This window comes from Neovison vison, chromosome 13 (assembly GCF_020171115.1).
Source record: "Neovison vison isolate M4711 chromosome 13, ASM_NN_V1, whole genome shotgun sequence".
In the NCBI taxonomy this organism is placed as follows: Eukaryota; Metazoa; Chordata; class Mammalia; order Carnivora; family Mustelidae; genus Neogale; species Neogale vison.
In genome coordinates this window covers 110,878,462-110,896,420 of record NC_058103.1, presented here as the reverse complement: position 1 = coordinate 110,896,420, position 17,959 = coordinate 110,878,462, and the positions used below count along the sequence as shown (strand labels likewise).

Genomic DNA, 17,959 nt, shown 5'->3' with positions numbered 1-17,959 from the left:
ATGTAAGAATCACTGCAACACACCCCTCCCACAGAAGATCAGTAAGAATATCCAGCCAAGACCAAGCTCACCGATCAGGAGAACTCCAGAACTAGGGGAAAGTAATGCACAGAATTCATGGCTCTTTCCCCATGATCCATTAGTCTTGCAAAGTTAATTTTTTTATTTTCTTTTTATTCTTATTCTATTTTTCTTAACTTTTCCGCTTTCCTCTTTCGACGTTTTTTAACTAGTTTATATCAACAATACCATTCTAAAAAACAAAACAAAACAAAAAAAAAAAAACAAACAAACCTTACTGAACCTTCATTGTTATAGTCATATTTTATCCCTTCATTGTATTTGACCTTATTTTTTGCATACTTATAGTTGTTGTTGTTTTTTTTTTACTAAAAGATTTTGGGATACAATTTCTTCTAATGTCAAAATATACCCACAAAGCCCATGACTTTGTTCTAGACTCCAGCCTGAGAACATTCCCATCTCTTTTTATTTTTCTTTTTCCAACCAACTTATTTTATCAATTACTTTTTTAGAATTTTTTAAATTTTCATCTTTACAATAATATTCCATCCCTTCATTGTGTTTACACTTATTTTTTCCTTTCTTTAAAATTTTAGAACGTAGTTTCTTCTAAGAGACCAAAATACACCCAAAATCAAATGGATGGCTCTGTTCTATTCACCAGTCTAATATATTTATATATAACTATATATAGATAAATGGATATATTTATATAGCTATATGTAGCTATATAAACATATAGATATATATAGTTTTGTATATTTTATTTTTTCATTTTTATTTCTTTTTACCACTTTCTTCTCCCCCCAGTTTTGGATTTCTTCTGATTTGGTTAGTGTACCTTATTCTGGGGTCTTTGCCACCCTTTTAGTATTTTATTTTCTCCTTCATATATTCTTAATCTGGACAAAATGACAAGGCCAAAAAAACTCACGACGAACAAAAGAACAAGAGGCTCTACTGACAGCTAGGTACCTAATCAATATGGACATTGGTAGTATGTCAGAACTAGAGTTCAGAATGACAATTCCCAAGGTATTAGCCAGGCTTGAAAAGGCATGGAAGATATTAGAGAATCTATTTCTGGAGAAATAAAATCCCTTTCTGGAGAAATAAAAGAAACAAAATTTAACCAAATTGAAATAAAAAAAGCTATTAATGAGATGCAATAAAAAATGAAGGCTCTTACTGCTGGGATAAGTGAGGCAGAAAAGAGAATTAGTGATATAGAAGACCAAATGACAGAGAATAAAGAAGCTGAGCAAAAGAGAGACAAACAAATACTGGACCACAAGGGGAGAATTCAAGAGATAAGTGATACCATAAGACAAAACAATATTAAAATAATTGGGATCTCAGAAGAAGAAGAAAGAGAGGAGAGGAAGAAGGTATATTGGAATGAATAATAGTAGAGAATTTCCCTAATTTGAAAAAGGGAACAAGCATCAAAATCCAGGAAGCACAGAGAACCCCCCTCAAAATCAATAAAAATAGGTTCACACCCCGTCATCTAATAGTAAACCTTACAAGTCTTAGTGACAAAGAGAAAATCCTGACAGCAACCCAGGACTAGAAGTCTGTAACATACAATGGTAGAAATATTAAAAATGGTAGAAATATTGGTAATATGGTATTAGAAATGGTAGAAATATTAGATTGGCAACAGACTTATCCACAGAAACCTACCAGACCAGAAAGGACTGAGTGATATATTCAGAGCACTAAATGAGAAAAATATGCAGCCAAGAATACTATATCTAGCTAGGCTATCATTGAAAGTAGAAGGAGACATAAAAATCTTCCAGGACACACAAAAATTAAAGGACTTGCAAACACCAAACCAGCCCTACAGGAAATATTGAAAAGGGTCCTTTAAGCAAAGAGAAGCCTAAAAGTAGTAGACCAGAAAGGAACAGAGACAATATACAGTAACAGTCACCTTACAGGAAATACAGTGGCATTAAATTCATATCTTTCAATAGTTACCTGAATGTAAATGGGCTAAATGCTTCAATCAAAAGAAATAGGGTATCAGAATGAATAAAAAATCAAGACCCACTAATAAGGTGTCTGTAACAAAATCATTTTAGACCCAAAGACAACTCCAGATTAAAAGTGAGGGGGTGGAAAACTATTAACCATGCTAACGGACATTAAAAGAAAGCTGGGGTGGCAATCCTTATATCAGATAAATTATATTTTAAGTCAAAGACTATAATAAGAAATAAAGAAGGACACTATATCATACTTAAAATGTCGGCCCAACAAGAAGATCTAACAATTTTAAATATCTATGCCCCTAACACGGAGCAGCCAACTACATAAACAAATTAATAACAAAACCAAAGAAACACATTGAAAATAATATAATAATAGAGGGGAACTTAACACCCCCCACATTAAAATGGACAGATCATCCAAGCGAAATATCAATAAGGGAATAAAGGCCTTAAATGACACACTGGACTGGAGGGACATCACAGATGTATTCAGAAAATTCCATCCCAAAGCAACAGAATATGCATTCTTCTCTAGGGCACATGGAACAGTCTCCAGAATAGAGCATATCCTGGGTCACAAATTGGGCCTCAGCCAATACCAAAAGATTTTTATCATTCCCTGCGTATTTTCAGACCACAATGCTCTGAAGCTAGAACTCAATCACAAGAGGAAAAAAAAGTTGGAAAGAACTCAAATACAGGGAGGCTAAAGAGCATCCCACTAAAAAATGAATGGGTAACCAGGAAATTAAAAAACAATTTAAAAAGTTCATGGAAACAAATGAAAATGAAAACACAACTGTTCAAAATCAGTGGAACACAGCAAAGGCAGTCCTGAGAGGAAACAAGCCTTTCTCAATAAACAAGAAAGGTCTCAGATACACAACATAACCCTATAGGAGCTGGAGAAAGAACAGTAAAGAAAGCCTAAACCCAGCAGGAGAAGAAAAATAAGAGAGATCAGAGTAGAAACCAATTAAATAGAAACCAAAAACAAACAAACAAACAACAACAACAACAAACCAGTAGAACAAATCAATGAAACTAGGAGCTGGTTCTTTGAAAGAATTAATAAGATTGATAAATCCCTAGCCAGACTGCTCAAAAAGAAAAGAGAAAGGACCCAAATATGTAAAATCATGAATGAAAGAAGATAGATCACAACCAACAAAAAGAAATACAAACAATTATAAGAACATATTATGAGCAAATATACACCAGCAAATTTGACAATCTGGAAGAAATGGATGCATTCCTAGAGATGTGTAAACCACCAAAACTGAACCAGGAAGAAATAGAAAACCTGATGGGACCCATAACCAGTAAAGAGATTGAAGGAGGGATCTAAAATCTCCCAATAAACAAGAGCCCAGGACGAGATGGCTTCCCAGGGGAATTCTACTAAAATTTAAAGAAGAATTAATTCCTATTCTGCTGAAACTGTTCCAAAAAAGGAAATGGAAGAAAACTTCTAAACTAATATTATGAGAACAGCATTACCTTGATCCCAAAAGCAGGCAAAGGGCCGACCAAAAAGGAGAATTACAGACCAATATCCTTGATGAACACAGATGTAAAAATTCCCACCAAAATACTAGCCAATAGAATCCAACAGAGTAGTAAAAGGATTATTCACCACGTCCAACTGGTATTTATTTCTAGGCTGCAGTATTGGTTCAACATCTGCAAATTAATCGATGTGATACAATACTTTAATAAAAGAAAGAACAAGAACCATATGATACTCTCAATAGATGCTAAAAAAGCATTTGACAAAGTGCAGTATCCTATCTTGACCAAAACTCTACAAAGTGTAGACAGAGAGGGGAAATACCTCAATATAATCAAAGCCACCTATGAAAAACCCACAGCAAATATCATTCTCAATGGGGAAAACTGAGAGCTTTTCCCCTAAGGTTAGGAACACAGCAGGAATGTCCACTATCACTACTGCTATTCAACATACTATTAGAAGTTCTAGCCTCAGCCGTCAGACAGCAAAAAGAAATAAAACGCATCCAAATCAGCAAAGAAGTCACATTCATTGCAGATAATATAATACTTTATGTGGAAAACCCAAGACTCCATTCCAAAACAGCTAGAACTCATACAGAAATTCAGTAAAGTGTCAGGATATAAAATCAATGCACAGAAATCAGTTTCATTTCTATACACCAACAGCAAGACAGAAGAAAGAGAAATTAAGCAGTCACTTCCATTTACAATTGCACCCAAAACCATAAAATACCTAGGAATAACCCTAAAGAAAGAGGCAAAGAATCTGTACTTGGAACACTATAAAGTACTCATGAAAGAAATTGAGGAAGACAAAGAAAGGGGAAAACATTCCATGCACATGGATTGGAAGAACAAATAATGTGAAAATGTCTATGGTACCTAAAGCAATCTACACATTTCATGCAATCCCTATCAAAATCCCATCTATTTTTTTTCAAAGAAATGGAACAAATAATCCTAACATTCATATGGAAATGGAAAAGATCCCAAATAGCCAGAGGAATGTTGAAAAAGAAAGCCAAAGTTGGTGGCATCACAATTCCAGACTTCAAGCTCTATTACAAAGCTGTAATCAGCAAGACAGTATGGTGGTGACAAAAAACAGACACATAGATCAGAGGAACAGAATAGAGAGCCCAGAAATGGACCTTCACTCTATGGCCAACTAATCTTCAACAACGCAGGAAAGAATGTCCAATGGAACAAAGACAGCCTCTTCAACAAATGGTGTTGGGAAAATTGGACAGCCACATGCAGAAGAATGAAACTGGACCATTTCCTTACCACACACAAAAATAGACTCAAAATGGGTGAACGACCTTAATGTGAGAAAGGAATCCATCAAAATCCTTGAGGAGAACACAGGCAGCAACCTCTTCAACCTCAGCCACAGCAACTTCTTCCTAGAAACATCGCCAAAGGCAAGGGAAGCAAGAACAAAAATGAACTATCAGTACTTCATCAAGATCAAAAGGTGTTGCACAGCAAGGGATATACTCAACAAAACCGAAATACAATTGAGAGAATTGTTGAAGATATTTGCAGATGACATCTGATAAAGGGCTAGTATCCAAAATCTATAAAGAATTTATGAAACTCAACACCCAAAGAACAAATAATTCAATCAAGAGATGGGCAGAGGGGAGGTCAAGATGGCGGAGAAGTAGCAGGCTGAGACTACTTCAGCTAGCAGGAGATCAGCTAGAGAGCTTATCTAAAGATTGCAAACACCTGCAAATCCATCAGCAGATCAAAGAGAAGAAGAACAGCAATTCTAGAAACAGAAAAACAACCACTTTCTGAAAGGTAGGACTGGCGGAGAAGTGAATCCAAAGCGATGGGAAGATAGACCCCGGGGGCAGGGGACGGCTCCCGGCAAGCGGCGGAGCAACGGAGCACAAAATCAGGACTTTTAAAAGTCTGTTCCGCTGAGGGACATCGCTCCAGAGCCTAAACCAGGGTGAAGCCCACGCGGGGACAGTGTGGCCTCAGGACCCGCAGGGTCACAGAAGGATCGGGGGTGTCTGAGTGTCGCAGAGCTTGTGGGTATTGGAACAGGGAAGCCGGCTACAGAGACAGAGCCGACAGTAAACTCACAGCTCGGGGTTACCTTGAACCAGTCGCAGGCTCGGTGAGCTCGGAGCGCGGCCAGAGGTCAGGCAGACGGGAGTTACTGGGCGCTGTTCTCTGAGGGCGCACTGAGGAGTGGGGCCCTGGGCTCTCGGCTCCTCTGGGCCGGAGACCAGGAGGTCGCCATTTGTATTCCCATCTTCCAGAACTCTACGGAAAGCGCTCAGGGAACAAAAGCTCCTGAAAGCAAACCCGAGAGGATTACTCAGCCCGGCCCCTGGTAAGGGCAGTGCAATTCCGCCTGGGGCAAAGACACTTGAGAATCACTACACCAGGTCCCTCCCTCAGAAGATCAACAAGAAATCCAGCCAAGACCAAGTTCACCTACCAAGGAGTGTGGTTTCAATACCAAGGAGAGCAGCAGAATTCCAGAGGAGGAGAAAGCAAAGCACAGAACTCAGGGCTTTCTCCTTATGATTCTTTAGTCTGGCAGTTCAATTAATTTTTTTTTTCTTTTTCATTTTTTTTCTCTTCTTCTGCTAAATTTTTTTTAACTTTTACCCTTTTCTTTTTTAACGCTTTTTAACTAGTTTATCTAATATATATATATATTTTTTTTTCTTTTTTATACTTTTCTTTATTCGTTTTCTTTTTTAATTCTCTTCTTTATTTCTGTTTTTTTTCTTCTTCTTCTTTCTTTCTTTCTGAACCTCTTTTTATCCCCTTTCTCCCCCCTCACGATTTAGGATCTCTTCTGATTTGGTTAAAGCATATTTTCCAGGGGTTGTTGCTACCCTTTTAGTATTTTACTTGCTCCTTCATATACTCTTATCTAGACAAAATTACAAGGTGGAAAAATTCACCACAAAAAAAAGAACAAGAGGCAGTACCAAAGGCTAGGGACTTAATCAATACAGACATTGGTAATATGTCAGATCTAGAGTTCAGAATGACGATTCTCAAGGTTCTAACCAGGCTCGAAAAAGGCATGGAAGATATTAGAGAAACCCTCTCGGGATTTATAAAAGCCCTTTCTGGAGAAATAAAAGAACTAAAATCTAACCAAGTTGAAATCAAAAAAGCTATTAATGAGCTGAAAAATGGAGGCTCTCACTGCTAGGAAATATGAGGCAGAAGAAAGAATTAGCGATATTGAAGACCAAATGACAGAGAATAAAGAAGCTGAGCAAAAGAGGGACAGGCAGCTACTGGACTACGAGGGGAGAATTCGAGAGATAAGTGACACCATAAGACAAAACAACATTAGAATAACTGGGATTCCAGAAGAAGAAGAAAGAGAGAGGGGAGCAGAAGGTATACTGAAGAGAATTATTGGGGAGAATTTCCCCAATATGGCAAAGGGAACAAGCATCAAAATCCAGGAGGTGCAGAGAACCCCCCCTCAAAATCAACAAGAATGGGTCCACACACCATCACCTAATAGTAAAATTTACAAGCCTTAGTGACAAAGAGAAAATCTTGAAAACAGCCCAGGGAAAGAAGTCTGTAACATACAATAGTAAAAATATTAGATTGGCAGCAGACTTATCCACAGAGACGTGGCAGGCCAGAAAGAGTTGGAATGATATATTCAGAGCACTAAATGAGAAAAACATGCAGCCAAGAATACTATATCCAGCTAGGCTATCATTGAAAATAGAAGGAGAGATTAAAAGCTTCCAGGAAAAACAGAAACTGAAAGAATTTGCAAACACCAAACCAGCTCTACAGGAAATATTGAAAGGGGTCCTCTAAGCAAAGAGAGAGCCTATAAGTGGTAGATCAGTAAGGAACAGAGACAATATACAGTAACAGTCACCTTACAGGCAATACAATGGCACTAAATTCATATCTCTCAATAGTTACCCTGAATGTTAATGGGCTAAATGCCCCAATCAAAAGACACAGGGTATCAGAATGGATAAAAAAACAAAACCCATCTATAGGTTGCCTACAAGAAACACATTTTAAGCCTGAAGACACTGCCAGATTTAAAGTGCGGGGGTGGAAAAGAATTTGCCATGCTACTGGACATCAGAAGAAAGCAGGAGTGGCAATCCTTATATCAGATCAAATAGATTTTAAGCCAAAGACTATAATAAGAGATGAGGAAGGACACTATATCATACTCAAAGGGTCTGTCCAACAAGAATATCTAACAATTTTAAATGTCTATGCCCCCAACGTGGGAGCAGCCAACTATATAAACCAATTGATAACAAAATCAAAGAAACACATCAACAATAATACAATAATAGTAGGGGACTTTAACACTCCCCTCACTGAAATGGACAGATCATCCAAGCAAAAGATCAACAAGGAAATAAAGGCCTTAAATGACACACTGGACCAGATGGACATCACAGATATATTCAGAACATTTCATCCCAAAGCAACAGAACACACATTCTTCTCTAGTGCACATGGAACATTCTCCAGAATAGATCACATCCTCGGTCCTAAATCAGGACTCAACCATTATCAAAAGATTGGGATCATTCCCTGCATATTTTCAGACACAATGCTCTGAAGCTAGAACTCAACCACAAGAGAAAGTTTGGAAAGAACCCAAATACATGGAGACTAAACAGCATTCTTCTAAAGAATGAATGGGTCAATCAGGAAATTAAAGAATTGAAAAAAATCATGGAAACAAATGATAATGAAAACACAACAGTTCAAAATCTGTGGGACACAACAAAGGCAGTTCTGAGAGGAAAATATATAGTGGTACAAGCCTTTCTCAAGAAAAAAGAAAGGTCTCAGGTACACAACCTAACCCTACACCTAAAGGAGCTGGAGAAACAACAACGAAGAAAGCCTAAACCCAGCAGGAGAAGAGAAATCATAAAGATCAGAGCAGAAATCAATGAAATAGAAACAAACAAACAAAAAAAAGCAGTAGAACAAATCAACAAAACTAGGAGCTGGTTCTTTGAAAGAATTAATAAAATTGATAAACCCCTGGCCAGACTTATCATAAAGAAAAGAGAAAGGACCCAAATAAATAAAATCATGAATGAAAGAGGAGAGATCACAACTAACACCAAAGAAATAAAAACAATTATAAGAACATACTATGAGCAACTCTATGCCAACAAATTTGACAATCTGGAAGAAATGGATGCATTCCTAGAAACATACAAACTACCACAACTGAACCAGGAAGAAATAGAAAGCCTGAAAAGACCCATAATCAGTAAGGAGATTGAAACAGTCATTAAAAATCTCCAAACAAACAAAAGCCCAGGGCCAGACGGCTTCCCGGGGGAATTCTACGGGAATATTTAAATATTTAAAGAAGAACTAATTCCTATTCTCCTGAAACTGTTCCAAAAAATAGAAATGGAAGGAAAACTTCCAAACTCATTTTATGAGGCCAGCATCACCTTGATCCCAAAACCAGACAATGATCCCATCAAAAAAGAGAGCTACAGACCAATATCCTTGTTGAACACAGATGCGAAAATTCTCACCAAAATACTAGCCAATAGGATTCAACAGTACGTTAAAAGGATCATTCACCATGACCAAGTGGGATTTACTCCAGGGCTGCAAGGTTGGTTCAACATCCGCAAATCAATCAATGTGATACAACACATCAATAAAAGAAAGAACAAGAACCATATGATACTCTCAATAGATGCTGAAAAAGCATTTGACAAAGTACAGCATCCCTTCCTGATCAAAACCCTTCAAAGTGTAGGGATAGAGGGCACATACCGCAATAATATCAAAGCCATCTATGAAAAACCCACCGCAAATATCATTCTCAATGGAGAAAAACTGAAAGCTTTTCCGCTAAGGTCAGGAACATAGCAGGGATGTCCATTATCACCACTGCTATTCAACATAGTACTAGAAGTCCTAGCTTCAGCAATAAGACAACAAAAGGAAATTAAAGGCATCCAAATCAGCAGAGAAGAAGTCAAACTATCACTCTTCACAGATGATATGATACTATATGTGGAAAACCCGAAAGACTCCACTCCAAAACTGCTAGAACTTGTACAGAAATTCAGTAAAGTGTCAGGATATAAAATTAATGCACAGAAATCAGTTGCATTTCTCTACACCAACAACAAGACAGAAGAAAGAGAAATTAAGGAGTCAATCCCATTTACAATTGCACCCAAAACCATAAGATACCTAGGAATAAACCTAACAAAGAGGCACAGAATCTATACTCAGAAAACTATAAAGTACTCATGAAAGAAATTGAGGAAGACACAAAGAAATGGAAAAATGTTCCATGCTCCTGGATTGGAAGAATAAATATTGTGAAAATGTCTATGCTACCTAAAGCAATCTACACATTTAATGCAATTCCTATCAAAGTACCATCCATCTTTTTCAAAGAAATGGAACAAATAATCCCCCAATTTATATGGAAACAGAAAAGACCTCGAATAGCCAAAGGAATATTGAAAAAGAAAGCCAAAGTTGGTGGCATCACAATTCCGGACTTCAAGCTCTATTACAAAGCTGTCGTCATCAAGACAGCATGGTACTGGCACAAAAACAGACACATAGATCAATGGAACAGTATAGAAAGCCCATAAATAGACCCTCAACTCTATGGTCAACTAATCTTCGACAAAGCAGGAAAGAATGTCCAATGGAAAAAAGACAGCCTCTTCAATAAATGGTGTTGGGAAAATTGGACAGCCACGTGCAGAAAAATGAAATTGGACCATTTCCTTACACCACACATGATAAATAGACTCAAAATGGATGAAGGACCTCAATGTGAGAAAGGAATCAATCAAAATCCTTGAGGAGAACACAGGCAGCAACCTCTTCGACCTCAACCGCAGCAACTTCTTCCTAGGAACATCACCAAAGGCAAGGAAAGCAAGAGCAAAAATGAACTATTGGGATTTCATCAAGATCAAAAGCTTTTGCACATCAAAGGAAACAGTTAACAAAACCAAAAGACAACTGACAGAATGGGAGAAAATATTTGCAAACAACATATCAGATAAAGGGCTAGTGTCCAAAATCTATAAAGAACTTAGCAAACTCAACATCCAAAGAACAAATAATCCAATCAAGAAATGGACAGAGGACATGAACAGACATTTCTGCAAAGAATACATCCTGATGGCCAACAGACACATGAAAAAGTGCTCCATATCACTTGGAATCAGGGAAATACAAATCTAAACCACAATGAGATATCACCTCACACCAGTCAGAATGGCTAAAATTAACAAGTCAGGAAATGACAGATGCTGGCTAGGATGCAGAGAAAGGGGAACCCTCCTACACCCTTGGTGGGAATGCAAGCTGGTGCAACCTCTCTGGAAAACAACATGGAGGTTCCTCAAAATGTTGAAAATAGAACTACCCTATGACCCAGCAATTGCACTACTGGGTATTTACCCTAAAGATACAAACGTAGTGATCCAAAGGGGCACGTGCACCCGAATGTTTATAGCAGCAATGTCCACAATAGCCAAACTATGGAAAGAACCTAGATGTCCATCAACAGATGAATGGATAAAGAAGATGTGGTATATATACACAATGGAATACTATGTAGCCATCAAAAGAAATGAAATCTTGCCATTTACAATGACATGGCTGGAACTAGAAGGTATTATGCTGAGTGAAATAAGTCAATTAAAGAGAGACAATTATCATATGATCTCCCTGATATGAGGAATTTGAGAGGCAGAATGGGGGGTTTGGTTGGTAGGAAGGGAAAAAAAATGAAACAAGATGGGATCAGGAGGGAGACAAACCATAAGAGACTCTTAGTCTCACAAAACAAACTGAGGGTTGCTAGGGGAGGGGGTGTGTGGAGAGGGTGGTTGGGTTACGAACCGACCCACAGGGATGGTATGTGATATGGTGAGTGCTGTGAAGTGTGTAAGCCTGACGATTCAGAAACCTGTACCTCTGGGGCAAATAATACATTATATGTTAATAAAAATAATTAATAATAAAATTTTAAAAATAAAAAAACAAGCAAACAGAAAAAATGGTGTTGTGAAAACTGGACAGCAACATTCAAAAGAATGAAACTGAACTATATTCTTATACAAAAAAGTTTAAAATGGATTAAAGAACAAAATGTGAGGCCTGAAAGCATTAAAATCCTAAAGATACCACATGCAATAATGTGTTTGATGTCAGGCATAGCAACATTTTTCTAGATGTATCTCCTGAAGCTAGGAAAACAAAAGCAAAAATAAATAATCAGGACTATATCAAAATCAAAAGCTTCTGTACAGCCAGGGAAACAAGCAACAAAACCAAAAGACAACCTATGGAATGGTAGAAGATATTTGAAAATGACATATCCAATAAAGGGTTATTATCCAAAATACATCAATTACAAAAGTCAACTCCCAAAAAACAAAACAATCAATTAAATAATGGGTAGAAGACACGAACAGACATTTCACCAAGGAAGATATCTCTATGTCCAACAGACACATGGAAACATACTCATCAGTGTAAATCAAAACTACAATGAGATATCACACCACACCTGTCAGAATGTCTGGCTAAAATCAAATATACAAGAAACAAGTGTTGATGGGATTTGGATAAAGAGGTACCCTTTTACACTATTTGTGGGAATTCAAACTGTTGTAGCCATGGGGAACAGTATGGAGTTTCCTCAAAAGTGAAAAATAGTACTATCCTATGATCCAGACATTTATCCAGATAATAAGAAAACACTAATTCAAAGGGATACATGCACCCTAATATTTATAGCAGCATTATTTACAATAGCTATATTATAGAAACAGCCCAAGTGTCTATCAATAGATGAGTGGATAAATAAAATGTCATGTGTATTTACACACAAAATGGAATGTTATTCGGCCATAAAAAAGAATGAAACCTTGCCACTTGCAACAAGAAGGATGGATCTGGAGAGTATAATGCAAAGCAAAATAAGTCAGTCAGAAAAGACAAATAAATATGATTTCAATCATGTGGGATTTAAGAAACAAAACAAGAGATAGGGAGACAAACCAAGATACAGACTCTTAACTATAGAGAACAAACTTGTGGTTGCCAGAGGGGAGATGGGTGAAGGGATGGGTAAAATCGGTGAAGGGGATTAAGAGTGAATCATGATGAGCTCTGAGCAGTGTATAGAATTGTTGAATCACTATACTGTACACCTGAAACTTATAGAACTCTATATGTCATCTATACCAGAATTCATATTGAAAACAATAAAATATTTTTTAAAAAAATTTTAAATATAGGAGTGCCTGGGTGGGTCCGTCAGTTAAGCATCCAACTCTCAAATTCAGCTCAGGTCATGATATTACGGTGGTGAGATCCAGTCCCATGTCAGGCTCCATGTTGTACATGGAATCTGCTTAAGATTCTCTCTCTCTCTCCCTCTGCCTTTTCCCCTCCCATTAAAAAAAAAAGAAAAAAAAAAGTGGCTCAGTCAGTTAAGCATCCAACTCTTGAATTCAGCTCAGGTCATGATCTCAAGGTCATAAGAGGGAGCCCCACAGAAGGCTTCATACTCAGCAGGGAGACTGCTTGAGATTCTCTCTTTCCCTTGTCCCTCTCCCTGCCTTCTCTGTCTCTCTCTCTATCTCTCTCAAATAAAAACAAACATTTATAAAATGTACTACATCAAAATTTAAAATTTTTGTGCATCAAAGGATACAACTGACAGAGTACAAGAGAAACCACAAAATGGGGGAAATATAAAGCATATATTCAATAAGGAATTAATAATCAGAATATATAAAGAATTCTTATGATACAACAACAAAAAAACCTCAACTTAAAAATGGCCAAAGGAGGGCACCTGGGTGGCTCAGTGGGTTAAAGCCTCTGCCTTAGGCTCAGGTCATGATCTCGGGGTCCTGGAATCAAATCTTGCACCATGCTTTCTGCTGGGAGAGGGCAGAGAGGAAGCAGGGAGCCTGCTTCCTCCTCTCTCTCTCTGCCTATCTCTCTGCCTACTTGTGATCTCTGTCAAATAAATAAATAAAATCTTTTTTTAAAAAAATGGCCAAAGGATTTGAACAGACACTTCTCCAAAGATGATACATAAAGGCCAACAAGCACATGAAAATATGTTCAACATAACTAATAATTAGAGAAAAAAAAGTAAAAACCACAGTGCAATTTGTTGTTATCTATTCAGATAACAACAAAAAATAAGAGTAATAATAAGTGTTGGTGAGAAAAAAAAGTGCTGATGAGGATGTAGGAAAATTAGAACACTCTACACTGTTGGTTGGAATGCAAAATGATTAAATGGCTTTGGAAAGCAGTAAGGCAGTTCCTCAAAAAATAAAAAATAGTATTATATGATCTAGAAATTCTACCTCTGAGTCTTGAAGAGATGTTTGTATAATCACATTCAAAGCAGCATTATTCTCAATAGCCAAAGTGCAGAAGTAGCCCAAATGTGCATCAAGGGGTGAATGGATAAACAAAATGTGTTATATCCATACAATGAGATATTATTCAACCGTTAAAAGAAAAAAAATTCAGATACATGCTGTGACTTGGATGAACATTGAGGACATTAGGCTAAGTAAAATAAGCCAGTCACAAAAAGAAAAATACTTTGATTCTATCTAGGTGAATAGTTCAATTCCTAGAAATCTCAAGTAGTCAAATTCATTGAAACACAAAGTAGAATGGTGGTTGCCAGGGCCTAAAGGAGAAAGGGTAGGGTATTATTGTTTAATGGCTATAGAGTTTCACTTTTGCAGACGAAAAAAGTTCTGGAGGTTGATTGTACAACAATGTGAGTGCACTTAAATACTCCTGAACTGCTCACTTAAAAATGGTCAAAAATAGTAAATTTTATATGTGTATTTTACCACAATTTAAGATTTTGTAATATTTTAATCATTTGCTGCTCTAAACATTCATATATATATTTTTGTGTAGATATAAGTTGAATTTCTTTGGGATAAACATCCAAGAGTAGAACTGTGGGGTCTTAATGGTAGTTGCATGTTTAGATTTTAAAGAAACTGCCAACCTATTTTCCAGAGTAGTTGTACCACCTACTTTTCCACAGGATTAAATGATCCAGTTTCTTTGCATCTTCTCCAGCATCTTGGTGTTCTCACTATTTTCCAATTAAGCCATTCTGATAGGTGTGTGGTGATACCTCATTATGGTATAATTTACATCTCCCTATAGGCCCATTAACTACATTACCCGTTAATCACATAACTCATTACATCTCCCTATAAACAACTCACCTATGTATTTGCCTCTTCAGTGAAATGTCTCTCACCCATTTTCTGGTGGGTTTTTTTGTTTGTTTATTTTCTTTTGTTTAGGATTTTATTTATTTATTCGAGAGAGAAAGAAAACAAGTTAGGGGGAGGATCAGAGAGAGAGGGAAAAGCAGACTCCCTGCAAGCAGAGATCCCAATGCAGGACTTGATCCCAGGACCCTGAGATCTTGACCTGAGCTAAAGGTAAATGCCTAAACTACTAAGCCACCCAGATGCCCCTCTCACCCATTTTCTGGGTTTTTTTTTTCACTACCTCCCTATAAACTATAAAATTTGAAGGATTCTCAGAAATAAAAGTATTTACAAATGAACAAAACAAACACATATGCAAAAATTTAAAAAATTGTTTAGATTGTATTTATTCATTTCACACAGAGAGAGAGCACAAGCAGGCAGAGCGGTAGGAAGAAGCAGGCTCCTCACTGAGCAGGGAGCCCAATGTGGGGCTCAATCCCAGGATCATGGGATCATGACCAGAGGCATGATGCCGAATCGACTGAGCCACCCAGGCGCCCCACAAATAAAAACTTTTTAAATAGACATATAGTTAAACAAATAAAAGAATAAAAAGTAACACTCTACAACAGTTTCTCAACAATGACATTCTAACTAATACCTGTGGTGATAAATATATTAATAGTTCTCTTCCCCACTGAGTCACTTTGAAATGGATCCAGCAGCTTGGCTGTCATCCATGGTATGACATCTTCCAGCCGCAGGCTCTGCAGGAATCACTTCAGGGCTGATCCCAGGGTCAGTCTCCACTGATCCAGGAATCAACTATATTTTTTATTTAGGCATGAGGCTGAGATAAACCAGTCAACTCCATTTAAAGAGATGGTCTGTTTCTCTAGACTCACTCCTCCCTTTGCCAAGTTTGCCTGCAGAAAGATAATAGCCATAATTAATATAGCTACTAGTATTAGCATCTTTTCTATAGTTTACAGAGTTTCAAAATCAATTTCTTCCTTTGTTATCTTAACTAGCTGAGTAAAATTAAAATGCAATTGCAAGGGGCACCTGGGTGGCTCAGTGTATTAAGTCTCTGCCTTCGGCTCAGGTCATGATCCCAGGGTCCTGGGATCGAGCCCAGCATCGGGCTCTCTGCTCAGCAGGGAGACTTCCCCCTCTCTCTCTGCCTGCCTCTCTACCTACTTGTGATCTCTCTTTCTCTGTCAAATAAATAAAATATTTTTTAAAATATGCAATTGCAATAAAATAAAATTAACTTATATTGTATGATTCTCAAGAATGCTGAAAATCAGAAAATAATTATTCAACCTATATATTTATCCTGCTGAATCAATAAAATTCTTTGGAAACGACTTCAAATTCTCCCCGACAAAGGTAACTGAACCACATTTTTTTTTTCTCAGTTTAAGTTTAATAGAAACAACAGAAGATCAAAAGTGTTGCCCTACTACTGTACATCACAGTTGGCCTGCCCTGTAACAAAGTTCAGGCCATTCTCTCCAGAGAAGAAAGGCTGGACTCCCCAACCCCTGCAGGAAAGGCCTGTCCCCATACCACATCTGCACAAAGTCTAAAGTCTTGTGTTTTAAGCATAACAATAGTACAAAAGAGATTTTGTTTTCATGGCCACCCACTACAGCCCAGCCCTAAAATGGCCCGGCGCTCACTTCTGCATAGAGAAATACTCTTTGCTCTTCTGGACGTCAGGCTTGATGGTATCACTGCCAGGCTTCCAGCCAGCTGGGCACACTTCCCCATGCTTGTCGGTAAACTGGAAGGCCTGAACCAGTCTCAGAGTCTCATCCACAGAGCGGCCAACAGGTAGGTCATTTACAGTGATCTGCCTAAGGATGCCTTTATCATCAATGATAAAGAGGCCCCTGAACGAGATGCCTTCATCAGCCTTTAAGACTCCATAGTCCTGAGCAATGGTACTCTTGGGGTCTGATACCAAGGGAATGTTCATGGGTCCCAGTCCTCCTTGTTTCTTGGGTGTGTTGATCCATGGCAGGTGACAGAAATGAGAATCCACAGAAGCACCAATCACTTGACAGTTGAGTTTCTTAAATTCTTCTGCCCTGTCACTGAAAGCAATGATCTCCGTGGCACACACAAAGGTGAAGTCAAGAGGGTAAAAGAAGAACACAACATATTCTGACTTTGTAGTCAGATAGGCTGAGGTCTTTGAACTGGCCATCTGGCATAACAGCCATGGCTTTGAAGTTGGGGGCAGGATGCCCAGTTTTGGCATTTCCCGAAGGCATCTTGCTATTGGCCGCTCTACAAACAAAAACGCCGAAGACAAGGCAGGAAGAAGACGCCCTGAGCCACATTTTTAAAAACTGAGTCTATTGTCTCCAAAGAAATGCTGGATTTTTTTTTTTTTTTTTTTTGTCAACCTCCTCAGCTAGGCTAAAGAGCTGAGATCAGGGCTAGACTAAAAACATCTCTGTGAGTAATACGCCTCTGGTTTTTAACCAGTGCTTTATAAATTCATCTTGAGTTGTATCTTGAGTGGGCATTTCGTGTTTCAACTGAAGAAATGAATTCACCTTGTCTTCACATATAGCTATAATGAGGGCAGAAAGGATTCAGCCAGACAATGGATTCTCATGCCTGGGATTTTTTGTTTCCTATTCAAAAGTTTTTCCACTAAACAGCTAGAGTCTGTGTCCTTCCTAGATTCAGATGGTGCACTGGACTCCTTCTTCCTAAACAACAAACTTCTACACTTTCTTGGCTTCATAAAGTTTTTCTTTCTCTCTGGTTTGTTTACTGTCAAAATTTGCTTCTTTATTTCTGTAGTCTTAAAGAGTATCTTTTTTACTCCTTTAATGGCAAATAACAAATTAACAGACAAAAAAGATTATCTTTCAAACAACTAAATCATGGAGATTATTTAGGGTCATGATTTCTGATAATTTTATAAGGAAACCTGGATCTTCTCTTCGGTGCTTTCATTCTTCTACTGGATTCAAAGAACTGGAGAAACAATGATTAAACAGACAGATGTATACCCTCAAGAAGCTCACATTCGAGGTATAAATGTATAAACCAGCAATGTGCACTGTACACTGCACCCATTGCCACAGTAAAGCTGTGGACAAAGTGCCAGGAAAA

At 37.7% G+C, this 17,959-nt stretch overlaps 1 pseudogene; it reads right to left on the bottom strand.

Annotated features, from left to right (window-relative positions):
• Window positions 1-16,386: 16,386 nt before the first annotated feature.
• Window positions 16,387-17,103, bottom strand: LOC122893079 (annotated as a pseudogene).
• Window positions 17,104-17,959: the final 856 nt, after the last annotated feature.